Genomic DNA, 19,681 nt, shown 5'->3' on the forward strand with positions numbered 1-19,681 from the left:
TGTGGTCAACAGCTCTATGTCCAGATGGAGATCACTGATGAGTGGTGTCCCTCAGGGGCCCATCTTGAAACCATTTGTGGTGGTTTTACTCAGCTGGGCAGCTGAGCTCCACTATAGCTGCTCTCTCACTCCCCGTCCTCAAAAGGAAAGGGGGAGGAAATATGATGAAAAAGGCCTCAAAGACTGAGGAGATGACTCAACGATGATCATCCTGGGCAAAACAGACTCAGTATAAGGAGATTAATGACATTTATTACCTCTTACTAATAAGCTAAAGAAGTGAGAAACAGCAAAAACATACTAAAACCACCATTCCCTCCAGCCATGCGCTTCCACCTCCTCCCCCCAAGAAGAACAGGGGAACGGGGGAATGTGGGATGTGGTCAGTCTCTAATGCTTCATCTCTTCTACTCCTATGCAGTCACTCTCTTCCCCTTCTCCAAGTGGGGTCCCTCCCACGGGATGCTGTCATTCCCAAACTGGTCCTGTGTGGGCTTCCCACAGGCATCAGTTCTTCAAGAACTGCTCCAATATGGCTCTATACCATGGGGTCCATCTGTCAGGAGCAAACTGCACCAGCACAGGTCCCCCATGGGCAGCAGCTCCCCTCAGATCCCCTGCTCCTGTGTGCACGGACCCCCTCCACGAGCTGCAGCTCCAGCCCAGGGCCTGCTCCTGTGGGGGCTCTCCATGGGCCACAGCCTCCTCCAGGCCACATCCACCTGCTCCACTGGGGGCTCCTCCACAGGCTGCAACGTGGAGATCTGCTCCATGTGGGATCCATGGGCTGCAGGGGGACAGCCTGCTCCACCAGAGGCCTCTCCACAGGCCACAGGGGAACTTCTGTTCCAGCACTTGGAGCAACTCCTGCCCTCTTTTTGCACTGATCTTGGTGTCTGCAGTGCTGTTTCTCACTCCTCTCTCTCATAATTCTTGTTGCACAGCAGTTTTTATTTCTCTTTTTTCAATATGCTCTCCCCGAGGCCCAGCTAGTGATGCTCAATGGCTCAGTTCTGTCCAGCTGCAGGTCCCTTTTGGAGCCAGCTGAAACTGTCCCTTATCTAACATGGGGCAGCTGCTGGATTTTTCTCACAGAGGACAGAACTGCAGCCCCCACCTACCAAAACCTTGCCACATAAACCCAATACACCAGTGCTGTTTAATACCTTTATCAATGACATAGACAGTGGGATTGAATACACTCTCAGAAAGTTTGTAGATGACACTAAGGTAAGGGATGCAGTTGACACAACAGAAGGAAGCAATGCCATCCACAGGGATCTGGACAAGCTAGATAAGGATCTGGACAAGTCTGGGGCCAAGTGAACCTAATGAGGTTTAACAAGTCCAGGTGCAAGGTGTTGCAGCTAGGTCACATCAATCCCAGACATGAGTACAGAGTGACCTGAGTGATGAACTCATTGAGAGCAGCCCTGCAGAGAAGGACTTGGAGGTTCTGGTGGATGAAAAGCTTGACATGAGCCAGCAGTGCATGCTTGCAGTCCAGAAGGGCAACTGCATCCTGGACTGCATTAACAGAGGAGCGGCCAGCAAGTCAAGGGAGGTGATCATCCCTTTCCACTCTGTCCTTGTGATGCCACAGTGCTGCATCCAGGTCTGGGGCCCCCAACACAAGAAAGACATAGATGTATTAGACTGCATCCAGAGGAGGGCCATGAAGTAGATCAGTGAGGTGGAACAACCTCTCCTCTAAATAAAGACTGAGACAACTGGGGATGTTTGGCCTGAAGAGGAGAAGGCTTATGGGGAGACCACATTGCAGCTTTTCAGTTCTTAAAGGGGGGTTGGTTATAAGAAAGACGGGGAACAACTTTTTGGAGAACAACTTTTTGCTCAGGCAAATAATGATAGGACAAGGGGAATGGTTTAAAATTAAAATAAATTAGGTTTTTATTAGATGTTAGGAGGAAATTCTTTACTCAGAGGGCAGTGAGACACTGGAACAGGTTGCCCAGAGAAGCTGTGGATGCCCCATCCCTGGAGGTGTTCAAGGTCAAGTTGAATGGGACTCTGGGCAACCTTATCTAGTGGGTGGAATCCCTGTCTATAGGGGCATGGAACTGGATGGTCTTCAAGGTTCCTTCCAACCCAAACCATTCTATGAAATTATTCTATAAAATACATTTTTCTGTATGTATGAAGCATTGTCTTTCATGAAGTTGATGTAGCTTCAGAAGAAGAGTAACTTTAAATAATTAAAACCTGAAAAAAATACATGGTTTCTTATTGCACACAGGAAATAAGGAAAAACTTATTCTCACTGAAAATTCTGAAAATTTTCTTACTTAACAAGGCACAGTCAAGTATAGCGAGTTTAAAAATATATATGAATAAAAAATACAGGTATTTTATATGCTAGCTAATTCATTTTTTTTTTTTTTTTAATTTTATTTTAGAGTGATGATTTCCAGCAAAAATAATATTCCATTATTTATAAAAGAAAGCAGGGGGTTATGTCTGACATATGTACACAAGAAACCAAAGCTGTCTTTACATAAAAAGCTCTGAAATGTGCAGAGTAAACATACTGAAAGAAATAAGATTATCCTCTAGTATGCTTTCTTTATAGGAATATAGTCTGCTTATTGTAAATTATAACAATATCAAGCACAATGTTTTAAAATAGAAGTAATTTTTGAAATGATAGGATTCGTTAAGATACTGGTCTGTCTGATTATATTATCTAACCCGGAAGAGCAATGTGCCATTCCTTCACAATTGCAGATGAAAAATACTAGAAAACCAGTATTTTATATTATAGAAAACTAGAAAAACTTATAGAAACTAGAATTAGTTTAGAATTAGAATAGAAAACTACTAGAGAAAACTAGAAAACTTTCAATACTATAAAATAAGAATTGACTCAGGAATAACGATAATATAAAACTAAAACTGAACATAACCTGTTTTCCTAAGTAGGGCAAACAAACCAAAAAGAGGCCAAAAAAAAACCCTACTTTGCAGCATAGAAAACACTTTTGTATTTCACTTCTTCATGCCCCCAAGAGAAATCAACTACAACTGAAGAAGCAATCATCCTGTTCTTTCAGTAAGTGAACTATCAGGATCTATTTCTTAAAAATGTTATTGCAGATGAAAAAGTATAGTCAGACAAATGATTCATAAAATGTATAAGACAATGCTTTCTTTCAAGCATTTGATTTCCAGAACCAAGATTGGTCTGTCTACACACAAACAATTACTTGTACAGATCTTTGTTAGGACTTGGCAAGATTTCTTTATAAAAGTATCCATTAATTTTAAAAATCATCAGAACATTCACTAGGTGACAGAGCTAGTAAAGAACAAGTCAGAATCAAAGGGCTGTGAGAAACTCCTCTGATGAAGGAAACAGGAGACCTGGTTATGTGGGACATGGAGAAAGCTGAAGTAATGAATGACATTTTTTGCCTCGGTCTTCACCAGCAAATCCTCTAGCCACACCACTCAGTTTGCTGTAGGAGAGCAGGTTCAAGACCATTTAAGGAACCTGAATGTGTGCAAACCCATGGGACTGATGAGATGCATCTGAGAGTCCTGAAGGAACTGTTGGATTAAATTGTTAAGCCATTGTCTTGTCATTTGAAAAGTCAAGGCAGTCTGGTGAAGTTCCCACAGATTGGAAAAGGGGAAACATAACTCCCATGTTTAAAAAGGGAAAACAAACAAGGCCCAGGGAACTACAGGCCAGTCAGTCTCACCTCTGTGCCTGGCAAGATTGTGGAACAGATCCTCCTGGAAAATAAGTTAATGCACACAGAGAACAGGGAGGTGGCTGGGGACAGCCAACATGACTTCACTAAGGGCAAATTAGGCCCGAAAAACCTGATGGCCTTCTACAGTGGGGTTGCAGCATTGGTGGATAGGGGGAGCACAACTGACATCATCTAGCTGTTTTTGTGCAAAGCATTTGACACTGTCCCCCATCATATCCTTGACTCTAAAATTGAGAGAAATTGATTTGATGGATAGACCACTTGGTGGATAACGAATTAGCTGGATGGTTGCACTCAAAGAGTTACAGTCAACAGCGCGATGTCCAAGTGGAGACCATTAATAAGTGGTGTTCCTCGGGGATCAGTACTGGGACCAGTACTATTTAACATCTTTGTTGTTGTTGACATGGACAGTGAAATTGAGTGCACCCTCAGCCAGTTTACTGATGACACCAAGCTGTGTGGTGCAGTCGACATGCTGGAGGGAAGGGATGCTATCCAGAGGGACCTTGACAGGCTAGAGAGGTGGGACCATGCAAAGCTCATAAAGTTCAACAAGGCCAAATGCAAGGTCTTAGACTTTGACTGGGGCAATCCCAAACATGAATACAGGCTGGTCAATGAGTGGATTGAGAACAGCCCTACAGAGAATGATTTGAGAGTATTGGTGTATGAAAAACTGAATATGAGCTGGCAGTGTGCATTTGCAGCCCAGAAAGCCAATGTTATCCTGGGTTGCCTCAAAAGAAGAGTGGCCAGCAAGTCAAGGGAGGTGATTCTCCGCCTCTACTCTCTACCCTCATGAGAGCCCACCCAACTGGCGTACTGCATTCAGCTCTGGGTCTCCCAACATAAGAACATGAACCTTTTAAAGTGAGTCCAGAGGAGAGCCATGAGTATGATTAGAGGGCTGGAGCAACTCTCCTATGAATACAGGCTCTGGAGAGACCTTACAGTGGCCTTCTGATATTTAAAAAATAAATGAAAAAGAAAGATGGGGCAGGACTCTATAAGAGAATGTAGTGATAGGACAAGGGGTAATAGTTTTAAACTAAAAGAGAGTAGATTTATAGTAGATATTTGGAAGAAATTCTTTGCTACAAGGATGGTGACGCCCTGGAACAGGCCCAGAGAAGCTGTAGATGCCCCGTCCCTGGAAGTGTTCAGGGCCAGACTAGATGGGACTTTGAGCAACCTGATTCTTGCCCAAGGCAGGGGAGTTGGAACTAGATGATCTTTAAGGTCCTTTCCAACCCAAGTCATTCTGAGATTCTGTGAAACATAAGGCAGGAGTTCGCAAGGATCCCCCACTGACGTTAGTATACCGTAACAGCAGAACCTAAATATCCTAGGATATCTGAAGGAGAAAGCAAGTAAAGGAGAACAAAAGCCCATTAGCCATTAAATTCAGGGTAAAGACAGAAAGCTTAGGTTCAAAGTACTCAGAATAAAATCGTAATTACTCTAAGGGAATAATTTCTATGTCCAAGGTAGCATTAGCTATGATGACAGAAGCTATTAGCTGTTGGCTGTTCCCTCGTCTTTCACCATATTTAAACTGTCTGTAAGAGTAGGTGTCATATAAAATATGCTATTTAAAACCCTAACAGTACTTTATATACAGTACAGTAAGGTAAATGTGATTTAAAAAAAAAAAAAAAAAAAAAGAAAAGGACAAAAGGACTAATATGTCTATGAATAGCACAAGAAAATGAGTATTTCAGTGTTCACTGTACCTTTAAATACATCATGCTCTCTGCTGCAACAGATCCCATTTAGCTTTTCAGTTTGGAAGCAGTGTGTTGCAATTCCTCTTCTGTTGTTTTTTGTTTGTTTGTTTGTTTGTTTCTCTCAATCTAAAATAAAAATAATTCAGACTGAAAAAAAAATAGTTTTGCTCTATGTGTATAGCAACAAAATCATGACAGGGAGATCGATGTCTCTATTAAGGAAATAAATGAATGAAATCATACCTTAGTTTTGCTAAGGCTGTTATCAGTCTTCTTTCCTAAATACTTAAAAAAATAATTTTGTGTTTGAACAAAAACTTTGAACAAGAACTTTTCCATATGATTACCTGACAGCTTCTTTGAAACACCGTAGAGGATAAATATATTTTGAGGTTTGTTTGTTTCTTTGTTTAAGCAAATAAACCCAACAAAACATCTTTATATTGGTTGCCATACAGCCAGCTACGGCTTCTGTCAATAATATCAAATGGAAAGAATCTGGGTTACAAGATTTTTATTAAATTGCTGTTAAATACACAAGGAAAATGTCAGTGGTGCATTTCAGGTCTTCTTTTTTTTTTTTTTTTTTTTTTTTTTTTTTTTTTTCCAAAAGACACCTGCCCTATTTTTGCCAGTGCTTCTGTTTTCCTACAGCCACTCAAATGAAATAATTGAAAACAATATTCACTTACAGAAGCACAGGGAAACTCTCCAGTGGAAACCTTTAGCATTTGCCTTTTACCATTCAAACTCCTCCAAAGCAATGGACTTTAAACCAATTCAGAATCTGAAATGAGTCTGTCACTTCTGAAAAGAAGAAGAAAAAAAAAAATAAAAAGATTTCTAACACAGTAAATCCTGTTGTAATTTTATAGATTAAAGGTGCTGGGGGCTAGTCATAAGAAGGGGAACAAATATAAATTAATGTGCACATAAGAGTTTACTTGTTACCATCAGTGTAGCCCCTTAGACTGCAGGCACTTCAGAAACTGAAGGTCAGCCTGAGCAAGCAACTCTATACCATGCTCAAGGTTTATAATTTGAGGAAGAGTAGAATCACAGGTCTGATTAGACTAACTGAGCCCATGTTGTTTGAATGTATTTGCTTATAGTCATAATGTGCTTTCAGACAGATTCAGGACTTAAGCACAAATGCTGTCGAACTGAGGCCAACAGGCAGCATTCAAACATATTTATTTATTTATTTATTTATTTATTGTCCACAACTAGTCTATGAAATGACAGAGGAATTGATTGTCTTATATCTGCAGAAAGCTTGCATGGGTGCTCTCTGTTCATACAAGAGTTTGTTAGGCATCTTCATTTGCTCATGTGTCAACTGGGGTTTAGCAATTAAAGCCACATGGTTCCAATGTAGCCTCAAGGAGACCAATCACAATTCCTTTCAGAGACAGTAACACCTTGTGGTTCAGAAATGTTATTTCCAAGCCCAATTTTAAATATCGCTGCTTGGAATTTTTGACTTTTCTGTTATTCCTATGTATATTTATTCTAAACTTGGAAAAGAAAATATATAACATAATTTATCTTGTTCATTTCTTCTGCAAAATTCCAAAAGCTAGGATATGCCTTTCTGTGTGTATCCTTTGTTCTAGTAGTCACAGACATGACATGTTGCTTTACTTTTATATATAAAAGCATATATATTGCTTTACTATTATATATAAATATGTTTTAGAAATATGAGTGAATAGTCACAAAAGAAAAAAAAAAAAAAACTTAATGGTAAGTGATGCATAATATAAATGTAAAATGTGTATGCTTCATATAAACAGACTGAAGTCTGTCTAAAAAAAAAAAAAAAAAAAAGCATAACCTCTAAGACATTCTTCCAGGAAAAATATCCAAGAGAATTCTCTCAGGAGGGAGTGAATCCAGATTCCAGATTATTTATGAGCTGTAGCCAAAGGTATAAAGGTAGTAATTTTAAAAAGCAAATTGATCTGTATATCTGAAGTAAGAGTTATCCATAAACCAATCTATTATTAAAGAACAAGAAGGAGTGTGGATAAACAGGTAGTTATCATGTCTCAAAAGACTTTTTCCTTGTTTTTATTAACACTAATGTCAAAAGATTGTAATTACATAGCAAGTTCTCATCATGGTAAGTGCTGATCTGAACCATGCATTTTTTTTTATTATTATTTATTTTCCACATACAGGTGATACAAAATATTTTCAGCAGATGTTTTCAAGGTATACACTCATTGTAATGAACCTAAAAGCCCATAAACCCATGAAAGAACTTCTGGATTTAAATGTTCATTCTTTGCTGAAGTGAAAAACAGAAGTTTCAACTTAATTAAAACTCCCTCCTCTTTTTCCCACTGATAAGTCTTATGGAATATAAATTTCATGTATAAATTAAAACCAAGCAAAATATCCTTTTCATTTGGAAATAATGCATTGTAAAATAATTCCGGTCACTATATTTGTAGACATTGAAACACTGAAAAGCATTTTTGTAAGAGAGCACAGACACACCAAAAAGCATGTTTCTGTCTGCCATGAATTATAGCAATGCCTGAGAATGTACAGGAAACTTGATTCTCACCTATTCTATCTATTAATATAATGACCCATAAAGTCAGAGAAGTTATTTTACAGTACAAAAATCAGTATATTATGGAGCAGTATTAGGTCCATGTAGGATTAAAAGAAGTTAGTGAATTACAACAAAACTAGAAATAATATATATGGGGCAAAGTATATAACTATATTAACAATTGGATTTAAATTCTGCTTCTTAATTGTATAAAAAGTCACCAAGTCTATTTCTGTTCTGTGGGTTCAGAATTATCTAGATGGGTATCCATTCTTACTGCATATGATGACAGTATGATTGTAAGAATCTAATTTTAGTAATAGTTCCTCACATCTCCATGACATTGTCTGCCAAAAGATGATTCTTATCTATGGATAGCTCCAGCAACTCCCAATGTCAAGGACAGAACAGAAATTAAGTAATTACTGTGCTTTCTTAGCTTTGAATGTGAGTGACTCCCAAACAGAGAACACAGAGATCCTGAGGCAGTCTCCTTTTTATAGATCTCAGCTGTTTTTCTTGCTGTCACAGTAGCCACTGACAGCTTGTTTGGACAGCATGTTGAGAGATGAGTCAGACCTCTGCATGGATCAGGAAGTTTCCTCATGCCCAACACTTCTTAAGATTGAATGATGCAGATAGAATAGTTTGTACCAAAGAAGTTATCATATTGGGACACAAAACTATGTAGATAGCTTTTGAAGGAAAAAAAATGTTTCTAAAAAGTACAGTGTGATAGAATTGATGTCAGTGATGTATCTACAATGCGAGAGCCTCCTGGGTCTGAGATCTCAAATCTGAATTCAAACTTGGCCACTTAGTGCAGCAATATCTTGAATCAGAAATATCTAACACTTTCTACTGGAGTTTAGAACAATAATACTGTTTACTTAGACACCATATTTTAGTTAATAAAGTAAGCTTCTAATTTAGACACTCAAAATAAAGAATATTAAGACTTTCCAATATTACCAAAGTTTAAAATACAAATTCATGTAAAGATTATATATAGAATTGTGCTTACAGTCTGCGTAATACTTATTCAAAACCCTTTCTCACTGCAGCTGGCAACATTTCTAACTGCAATCTGCAAGTGCAGAAGTCTGGGGATGTAGAACAATTGGCATTGTTAAAGGTAACAGGGAGAGCTTTCATCCAAAACATGCTACGTATCCCACAGATGGGGATACGTATCTCTGTGCTGGCAATGATAAATGATGTACAAAATGTGTGAATGCTGAGACACAGACATACATAGAAAAGGAATTTAAGAAGAATTCATTGACAGCGGGACACATCTGATTTTACAGAGAACAGGTATGACATTTATTTTTCACTTGCTCATCTATTTCCTACTCTAAACTTTAGGAGTTATTTTTTGCTCCCCTAGAATGCTCTGTTTCAAGAGAGAGCAGCACAACCCTAACTTCCTCATGTGTAGGATGGGGTCATACAGGTATAGATGGTGATCAAGAACACATTACATGTAAAAGTGTCCTGCATTTTTGAGAAAGTACTGTGCAGATTCAGAAGGTAGGGTTGATAACTGTAAGTGAACTGTTTTTCAATGTACCTTACTGTTTCTTCATCATAATAGCTAGCATACTCCAAGTTTTCCTCCTCTCACTTTTATTTGCTCATGTACTTTCCTCAGTTTCAAATAGTCCAGGTTGTCTTAAAGACTGTCTTCATTGTTTGAAAGGGTGTGTGGGTTTTCCAACTAACCTGTCTCATATATTGAACAGTTTAAAGAATATTTACAACTAATTGAAAACACACATACATGTCACAGATGCCTCCATCATTATCTTTCAATTATGAATTTTGGTTTCCTCTATTCTTCAATACCCAGTTTTGAAACCTTCTCATCCTGACTGTGAAAAGTTCAAGAACTTGTGTAAGAACTGCAAAATTTCTTTTTCAGCTCAGAATTACATCAGAACCTAATTAGGGAGAAACATAAGTATTACAGTCCACACTGACAAATGTATGGTAAATATTAAATGAGAAAATTCATGATTATTTCAGAAGAATAATAAGAATTAAAATAGAAGAAATAGAAGAAAGTAGGAATCAAAAAAGGTTCTAATATCTTCTACCAGGCTCTAATCTAGCTCCAGCAAAACTAAGAGAGTTTTTGAAGAAAATAATAAACCTTAGACATTTATAAATCCTATTCTCTGCTTCTGAACCAAAAAGTGCTGAGTAATAAAATGTGACTCACTGAGATTGACCCAGGACTCACTGAGGACATTTTACACTAATTTCGGCACAGATTGCAATTGATCCTCTTTATCAGAAGTGGCAGCCTTCAACCATAAGGATACACTGATTTCACAGCCTTATGAAATGTTTTGTTTAAACATTCTCACAGCTGATACTATATATATATATATAATTTTAAATATATATATATATATATTAAGGAAAAGATCTTAGAAAAAGTTATTAAAAAGCTATTAAAAAGTTCTGAAAGTTTCTATTTATTTAATTGCTATTAATTGCTTTCAAATGCTGGTTTTGGGTCATTATATGGCAGAAAGCCTGGTCTAATTACCCTTCCTATCCCAACCTGCTGAAAGCAGAAAGGCTTGTGTTATTAAATATAAAAGATGGGAGTAAAAAATCCTCTTAGTTCTTTTCCTCAGGAGAAGATCATGAAGGCAGCTAGGAAGAATAATCAATAACTATTTCTGCTCTTTCCCACATCTACTGTGGAATCCCATTTTTATCCACAGAACTTAGAGTTCTGAAAATTTTCATGAGTCTGGATTTCTTTTAACTCATTCCTCTCACAATGTCAGTACAAAGTACATCTCAACACACTAATTGCTTATGATGGCCTAAAGAGCTTTATGACCATGGGAATTCAGCATCAACAACACAGAAAACTTTATGGCCTCTGTGAAGTATTAAGTGTTCCTATATAAACAGCTATGGGGTGGGTAGGATTGTTTGCATGTTTTCCTTTTGGACTGTGTTATGGAATTGCAAGTCTCACAAGATGAGCAACATTGCTCAATTCACAGTCTAATAGCTGGTTTTGCATACGCTAAAGCCAGTGTTATGCCTCTCATGGAAGCAAAGTGAGTAGCATTTTCCTTTACAAGTGTCTTTCTTCACACTACCTGCCTGTCTGTGCTCGTTCTTCAGTTAGATCACTCTGTTTACTTGCTTATGAGATGTATGCTAGCCACAACTAGTCATTCTTTGCTCCCCTTCAGGGATTTAATGAAAGTCTCACATTCCCTTTTATCAATTTGTTAAAGTACAGGATGGGTTGTTTGCACCTCTGTAAAGCTTATCTGTCTAGAAGCTTTAGTGTAGTACTGTATACAAAAATTGTACAACCAATCCTACAAGGACATTTATGAACAACACATTCAGTAACTACACACAGAAGATATGAGATAATCCCACTCTTCCTCCAGAAGAAAAACACATCTTTCAATAGAGTTCAGTCTGATAACTGTGTATACAAGTCTGAACCTTTTGTCTGTTTTCCTAGCAATAAAGAGATGTGAGACACCAAAAGAGAAATAAATCATTGCCTTTCCAATCTGTCAGGTCCATGATCCACAAATGAAGAGGCATTCATGCCAAGAATTGGAATAGATAGGAGGTCTGTTTCTTTCCTATTTAGTGTACTTGCAAAAGAGAGCCCATTATGGAAATGTGTGTATGGATTCAGTTTATGGTTTTGGTTTGTTTTGTTTCTTCCTGGTAATAAAACCATATTTTCAAAAATGCAAACACACAGTTAATATACTAATACATCTATAAAGGAGATATTGAAATATGTCAAATGTATCCAGTATTTTAAAACATTAAATGTATTTTTCCAACTTTACAATTGAGTACTTACACTATATTGTTTGAATGATTTACTACAAATCAAATCTAGTACACTGTATTCTACTTTAAAGCCAAGTATAACCAAACTAGATTAAGCACATGGAAAGCTCTCAGTTAAGATCAGACTGAATTTAATTTCCTTAAATTCAACTCATAACATAACAAACAGAATAAACTTCAGGTTGGACCCTGACGGTTAGTTCCTAATAGAAGTTAGTAAAGTGAAGCCTGGTATTTTATCAATATAATATACTACATTTAGATAAGTGCACCAGTACATCTACTTCTGAGGTAGATAACAAGGAATACAATATATGTTCTTGTTGGCAATTTGATTCAAGTTTTAATTATAACTCTCCCAGAAGTAGAATTATATCAAAATTTACTCAAACAGAAAACTCTTCAAACTTTTGCTACAAGTCCACCCAAACATTAGAATATCATGAGCTGGAAGGGACCCACAAGGATCATTGAATCTAACTCCCGTCTCCACATATGACCACCCCAAAATCAGACCATGTGTCTGAGTGTTGTCCAAACATTTGAACTCTGGCAGCTCGGTGCTGTGACCACTGCCCTAGGAAGCCTGTCCCAGTGCCTGCCACCCTTTGGGTGAAGAACCTTTCCCTAACACCCAACCTGACCCTCCCCTGTCCCAGCTCCATGCCATTCCCTCGGGTCCTGTTGGTGTCCCCAAAGAGCAGAGCTCAGCACCTGTCCCTCTGCTTCCCTCCTGAGGGAGCTGCAGGCCACCATGAGGCCTTCCCTCAGCCTGCTCTGCTCTGGGCTGAACAAACCAAGGGACCTCAGCCACTCCTCATACATCATCCCCTCCAGATCTTTCACCATATTCGTAATCCTTCTTAGGACACCATCTAATATTCTTATGACTTTCTTTTATTGTGGTACCCCAAACTGCACATAGTACTGGAGGTGAGGCTGCACCAATGCAGAGTAAAGCTGTAACAATCCAGTATCTTCCTTATTCCATTCTTCCACAGCTATAACCCTGTTTGTATGCTGCAAAAGAGAAATAACAAAATTGTTTATACAAAAGGTCTATAGACCTTGTGTGATATCTTCCCATATTTAAACAACATTGAAATAAAGTGACATCATTATTGACCTTTCATATATTAAAAAAAAAAAAAAAAAAAAAAAAAAAAAAAATCCTAACTGATGCCTGATGTCTTTTAGAACTTAATTTAAGTTGACCATAAAATCATATTTCTGGATTAGAAATTATTTTTTTTGTGGAAGTTTCCATATTTCTCTTTCCTGCTCTGTATCATAATCAAACCTTACCAAGTCATTCTTAAATCATATAGTCTCTGTGGAAGTAATGTGACAAACTGCAAGAAGCACAGGAAACTAGCAGGCCTAGCAACATATCAGATTGCTTTAAAAGTCTCCTTTATTGGCTTGAAATACATTTTGCTTAGTCAAAGAACAGCATTTTCATTATGTAATATGAAGTAACATTTAAGGAATACTGGTTTTGTTTGATTTCTCTAAACAGTGAGAGCAAATTTGTGTCTATATGCAAGTGTGTCTATGCATTGTTTAATTTTAGCAGTAATTAACTCACACAAAGCAGTACTGCTTGAATGTGATGTGATATCAGAAGGGAAAGAAAGATATAGCAATACCTCTCGTTTTTTCATTCTTGCAAGCTTTCATTTTTGTCAACAACTTTGTCCAAGCATCTCTCTCTTCAGGCTAAAAGCTAAAAAACTGTAATCAAATTGGCGTTCTATTTTTATTTATTTATTTCATAAAATTCATTAAGTTTCTGTCTGAAAATAGAAAAACAAAGTCACTACATTAGACTGACCAGTGAGATGTCAAGCTTTTGAATCCCAGTACAGGTATGGACAAGATGATAACGAATAAAGCATTTTGCAATGGGGACTATTCAGGAAGTAATCTTTTAAGGAAGGCAAAGTTTAGTTTTCTGAAAACTATTAGAAATATTTTCTTCACAACTTAGCAGGCAAAAAATTATATAATTCCACAATATTATCAGGCTGAAGAGTATTTATATTTTCTGAAAAGAGTGTAAATTGTATAGTTAAAATATTAGTCATCACTTCACACACTGTCCCAATGCAATAATCCAAATGGATCTGTACTAAACTGTTCTATGTACGAACAACAAGAGAAAGCTCTGGGGTGACCTCATTGCAACATTTCAGTACTTGAAGGGGGCTTATAAAAAAGAAGGAGAGCAATTCTTTGCTCAATCAGATATTGACAGAAGGAGGGGGAATGGTTTTAAACTAAAAGAGAGGAGATTTACATTAGAGGATAGGAGAAAATTATTCACTGAAAGGGTGGTGAGGCACTGGAACAGGTTATCCAGAGAGGTTGTGGGTTGAGAAACCATCCCTGGAGGTTTTCAGGACCAGGTAAGATGAGGTCCTGAGCAACCTGATCTAGTGGGTGGCATCCCTGCCTATGGCAGGGGAGTTGGAAATAGATTATCTTTGAGGTCCCTTCCAACCCAGGCCATTCTATGATTCTATGATTAACAAGAAGGAATAAAATTCTAAAGCAATAAATGCTTGCATATTTGGTGTTTAAGCTTATCCAGATTTACCAGACTGCTGACTGGAACTCTTCTAAGATATGTTGGGTGATACATTGGATAGCTAAATGGTGTAATCATCATATAATTTGGTATATACCACTTATTTGCCAAAAAATATGAAATAGAATAGTCTCAAAAATGAAATGAATAATCAAAAGATGTGACAAGTAGCATTCTAATATTCATGAAATTATTATTAAAGCTGTTGAAAATCCATCTATAGTTTCTTTTCTGTGTTTAAGGATTTATTTGAAATTATTATTATTATTTAATATGGATATACTCATGTAACCCATATCACAGTGATAAGAATGTGATGTGAAAAAAAAAAAATATTATAGTCATTTTTACCAATAATATATTAATAACAGAATCACAGAATGGTTGATGTTAGAAGGGACCTCTGAAGTCATCTAGTCCAAACCCCTTGTCAAGCAGGATCATCTGGAACACATTGCACAGGATGGCCTCCTGGCAGGTTTTGAATATCTCCAGAGAAGGAGACTCCAAAGCCTCTTTGGGCAACTTCTTCCAATGCTCTAATTCATAGTTTGTTTGACTCAGGTTTTTTTAATGGTATAAAGATAAATAGGGAAAACAGAACAACTAAGAGCAGCTGTTGAATAAAGAAAAAATAAAAAATATTAGTTTCATTTAATTTTGCGCAAACTTTGAATAAAGGTATAGAAATCAAAACAAAATCATCGTGCTTTGGTTTTAAGTAAGTGTATTTTTATTTACTCATTACACCTTTTTTTTTTCTTCTTTCTGCTTAGAATACAAATACTGAAATGTCAGTATATAAAATGAGTGTGGATTTGTACACCTATGAAATTTAAGTGAAAGTTTCCATAGCCAATATTCTTAAACTTCCTGTACTGTAATTTCAATTATGTAAAAGAAAGATTTTGTTTACTAAGTTTGCCTTGACATTTGAGTTCAGTTATTGCCATGGCAGAAAACAAGCCAATTATGTCATTTGCATCATCTAAATGGAATTCTGAGTAATGTCACCATTCAGTGAGTAATTGAGAACAGAAAAGTGATTGTATCCCATCAAACCAGGCTTTGTAATCAAGTAAATAATACTTGGAATGTATCATTAGTCAATGCAGATAAAAAGTCTGATAGGCTGATATTTAGATAAAGAATATGGACTTTAAATTTGACAAGGATACTTAAGGGACATAAACAAAGAAGAAAGAGGAGAAAAACATCTCAAATGAATCCACATTTACAGCTGAAGTTACTCACAGTAGACCGATTTGAAATTACCTTTAAATACTCTGTTAAAGCCTATTAAATATATATATATATATATATATATATATATATGCAGTAGTCATTTCATTTAATTTACAGACGTTAGAGTTGTTTCTATCTCATAGAGACAGTTTACTGGGTACTTTTGACATACATTTGAAAAATAATAGGATAACACATTTTGTGCAAGCTTGTAACAGTTTTCTCCTTATTAATTAAATTCATAAATCTTACAGATATAAATGTTCCACATGCTAAATATCTTACAAAGTCAATAACATCTCAACAAACCTTAACCATTGCTTCTACAGTGAATTGTATTTTCTGATGTGAAAATATTCAAGACATACCCATATTTCAGGAGGAATAGTAGGACTCACTATCCAAACCAGTTTTAAACTAACTTGTTCAGGTACAGAAGTATTTAACTTTGGCAGCCTGAAGCACTTGACATTCAGTCAGATCCAAATGGCTTGAGGTAGTCCAAACTTTAAAATGCATTTTCATTTAAAACGTACACTGGCACTGGAGATGTGTTGAATGTGTTGCGTATTAAGGTAGACTTTGTCAGCAGAATATGGCAGAGATTTAAATGTGTGTTAACAAATTACCTTCCTTCAGAACACCAGCTTGACCTGAATCTCTTGAGTTAAAAAATTCATCATGATCAAAAAAAGAAAGAAGAGTGACAGGCTTAGTGAGATTCTTTTGGAATTGTAATGTCCTCATTTTCAGTACAACTGGCAAGAGTTTTAAGAAACAGGAGAATGTATTATTGAATGGAATATGAAGTAATCTTGAGAATAATACTGTATTTAACCTCCTGAATATAAAGAAGGTACATATATATCTTGCCTCAGGCCAGTGTCAAAGACAAGAGGGAGTTCAGTCAGGTATTGAGCACTGTGGTCACTGGCTGCGATCCAGCAAAGCACTCAACTGTGAGTTTAAATTTAAGTATGTGGAACATGCCACTTACTCCGATGGGTATGCTTAAAGATAAAACTAACCTTAAATGCTTTGCTGGATCACAGCCACAGTGCTCAGTACTGGGTGAATGCAAGTCCAACCTGAGAAGATCATTTTCCTCTCTGTGTTTCCAGATGGAGCTCACAAATCATATATAAATTTATTTCAGGAAACAGAGCTCATAGGATAGCCAGATTGAATAGGTTCAGAAGGCTGGGATGATTTACAAACCTTGACACATTTATGTTAAAACAAAACAAACAAACAATCAATAACAACAAAACAAAAATGCTCTTTGACTTTCCCAGGTTCAGATACTGATTTATGCATACAATATGAAGAATGAGTCTGGGCATGGATATAGTTAAAGCAGAAGAAATCAAGTGAAAAAGCAGAGACGCAGTCAAACAATTTTCTGTATTTTTCTTTGCCAGGTTTTGGTCTTGATTTTAGCTGTGACCTCTGTTACTTCTGTAATTGAAAAGTGTAGGAAGTCAACAAGTTTAGAAGTGTATGGATACTCTTACAGAACACATGCCAATTGAAACCAGATAATGTGGTTTATAGAATTACACGTACCATGTGTAGTTACCACGAAGTGGTGTTTTTATGGGTCTGCTGCTGTTCTAGTTGAAAACTATGGGGAAGTGACCTTAGGAAACAAATAATATCTCAAAAAGCAAAAGCAAAACTTTGCTTTTTAGCATGATATATTAAGATTACTAACTTCATAGCTTGATATAGAAATTTTGAACTCTCTTTGCTCCCACCAGAGTAGAAAACACTCACTTAGAGTGGACCCTACTAAAGGAAGATGGAGGATCTACCTGTGCTCGTTGCCTTTCAAGAAGGGAAGGAAAGAAGAGAAGAAAAAGAGCAAACTATGTACACTTGTACCATTCACCTATTCTCGGTGGGCAGCAAAAAGTGTTTTGCATCATTTTTTCTTATTTCATTTATTATTTTTAGGCCACGTTGCCTACTCATTGAACTAATTGCAGAACAGATGTCACATCTACATAGAGATGGTGAAAATGAGCTGAGAAACACTGTTTTATCAGGGTGATGATATGACTTAACAAACAGGTTGCTACATCATAGACAATTTGCCTGCCAAAATGAAAACCAAGCCACATGACGCTTCCTGTAAAGTGTAAAAGAGAAAATAGCATACAAAAACCTAGGACTGCCTCAGCTAAATTTGGTCACATGTGGCTTTCTCTAAGGCTCAAGAGTATTATATAAAAATAATACACAATATACACAATAGGTATTATATTTCAAGGGAAATAATTAAAGACAGCAATGCACTTTCTAGCCAACAGCTCTCATTGAAGCAATGGGCAGCTCTGGCAAAAGTCTGCCACAGTGTACCCTGCAGTAAGATCAAATCAAACTGATATTCTATCAGAGGTTAGCGAACATGAGACACTTTTGAAATATAAAGTGCTCAAACAGCTCAGCATGTGTATTTTTTTTTTTCTAGCTTTATCTTATTCCCACATTTCAACTTCTCCCCTTTTCATCATATCCATCAATCTTTCCCTTGTTGAGAAACAATTGTATCCTAACAGTCTCTTGAACTCATTTATACTTTCCTTTATTCTCATTTCCTTGTATCTCATTCTATGGTTTTATCATCTTTTATATGAGCCATGCTCCAATTTTCAATTTACTCCTAGACCCTTAATTGTAGAAAATGTTCAGATTCAAAATCTGTCACCAACATGTATCAGTTCCTTTCAAAAGCTAGAAAGCTAGATTTTGATTCACCTCTTGAAATTTGAAGAATGATCTGTAGACATGCAGGCACATTTTATGTTTTCATTAAATATTCATAAAAATATTTCACAGCAGGAATGTGTATCTCAGCCATATTCCCATAGACCTACTTTTCTAACTGCATAACTAAATCAGTTAAAACCATAAACAATGAACTGCCTGACATCCACTTCCCATTGTACACAGATTTTATCCTTCAACTTAAGCAACAAAAGGAAGTAATAGGAAAGAGCTTACTGTCTGTATTCGATGTTAGGAACATATTACCTAGTTTTTGAAAAGACTTTGCAGAATAAAACATGCTTTAAATATACTAGCAATTTTGTAAAAAACTATTTTTTTTTTGACTGAAAATTCCACTTGGCTCCAACATTTTGAAACATTTTAATTTGCAGTTTATTGATCCATGTCTAAATTAGATCACAAGATAAAGTTTAGTATCTCTTCCATAACACATGTAAAATTACTGCAGTGGTTGTAACAGCTCATTTCAAAGGAAGCATTAGGAAAACTATCATTAGAACTAGCATTTTTTTGGAACTTCATCAAAGTGACTTTGCATTTGCAAAGACAATTTTCTTCTGGAATTAGATTTTGTTCAGTGTTAAGGAAGATTGATAAAGGTATCTAGTAAACATTGGCTATTACAGTGTCCTGCTGATGCCCACAGCAGCTCTCACAGTTGAGGAGGGTTTCAAGATTAGTCCTCTACCTACCTTAACTTTAGATTTCTTTTCACTGTGATGTTAACCAAAGCTTTCCATGCTTAAGCCAACTCTTTCTCAAAGTCACAGAATGATTGCAATAGCAGCACACAACTGAGTTCTTGATTTTGAACCCAGAACATCACATGGTACAGCTAGTTCCACCTGAAGGATCTAATTAATGCTAATGAGATGTCTCCAGCTGTGAATATACTGAGATCAAAGATAAAGCTTGAGTTTACAGTTTGAGAAAGGAAAGGCAACAGAAGAGGAGAGGGAGAGGGAGAGGGAGAGGGAGAGGGAGAGGGAGAGGGAGAGGGAGAGGGAGAGGGAGAGGGAGAGGGAGAGGGCGGCCCGGCCCGGCCCGGCCCGGCCCGGCCCTCAATTTCTTTCTGGTTAGCTTTTAGACTCACAGAGGAAATGAACAAAGCAAATCTCATTCAGGGAAGAGAAGAGTGTTTAGACAGGAAAAAAAAAAAAAAAAA

At 36.9% G+C, this 19,681-nt stretch overlaps 1 protein-coding gene across 1 annotated transcript in view; it reads left to right on the plus strand.

The window, feature by feature from the left end:
* The first annotated feature begins 9,221 nt into the window (after positions 1-9,221).
* Positions 9,222-19,681, plus strand: part of CDH19 (cadherin 19) — a 105,941-nt gene continuing 95,481 nt past the window's right edge. Inside the window, exon 1 of the mRNA XM_035317983.1 lies at positions 9,222-9,350. The gene's annotated coding sequence lies outside the window, so the exon portion shown is untranslated. The remainder of the gene's footprint in view (positions 9,351-19,681) is intronic.

The sequence above is a fragment of the Oxyura jamaicensis genome, chromosome 2 (genome assembly GCF_011077185.1).
Source record: "Oxyura jamaicensis isolate SHBP4307 breed ruddy duck chromosome 2, BPBGC_Ojam_1.0, whole genome shotgun sequence".
NCBI classification, from domain to species: Eukaryota; Metazoa; Chordata; class Aves; order Anseriformes; family Anatidae; genus Oxyura; species Oxyura jamaicensis.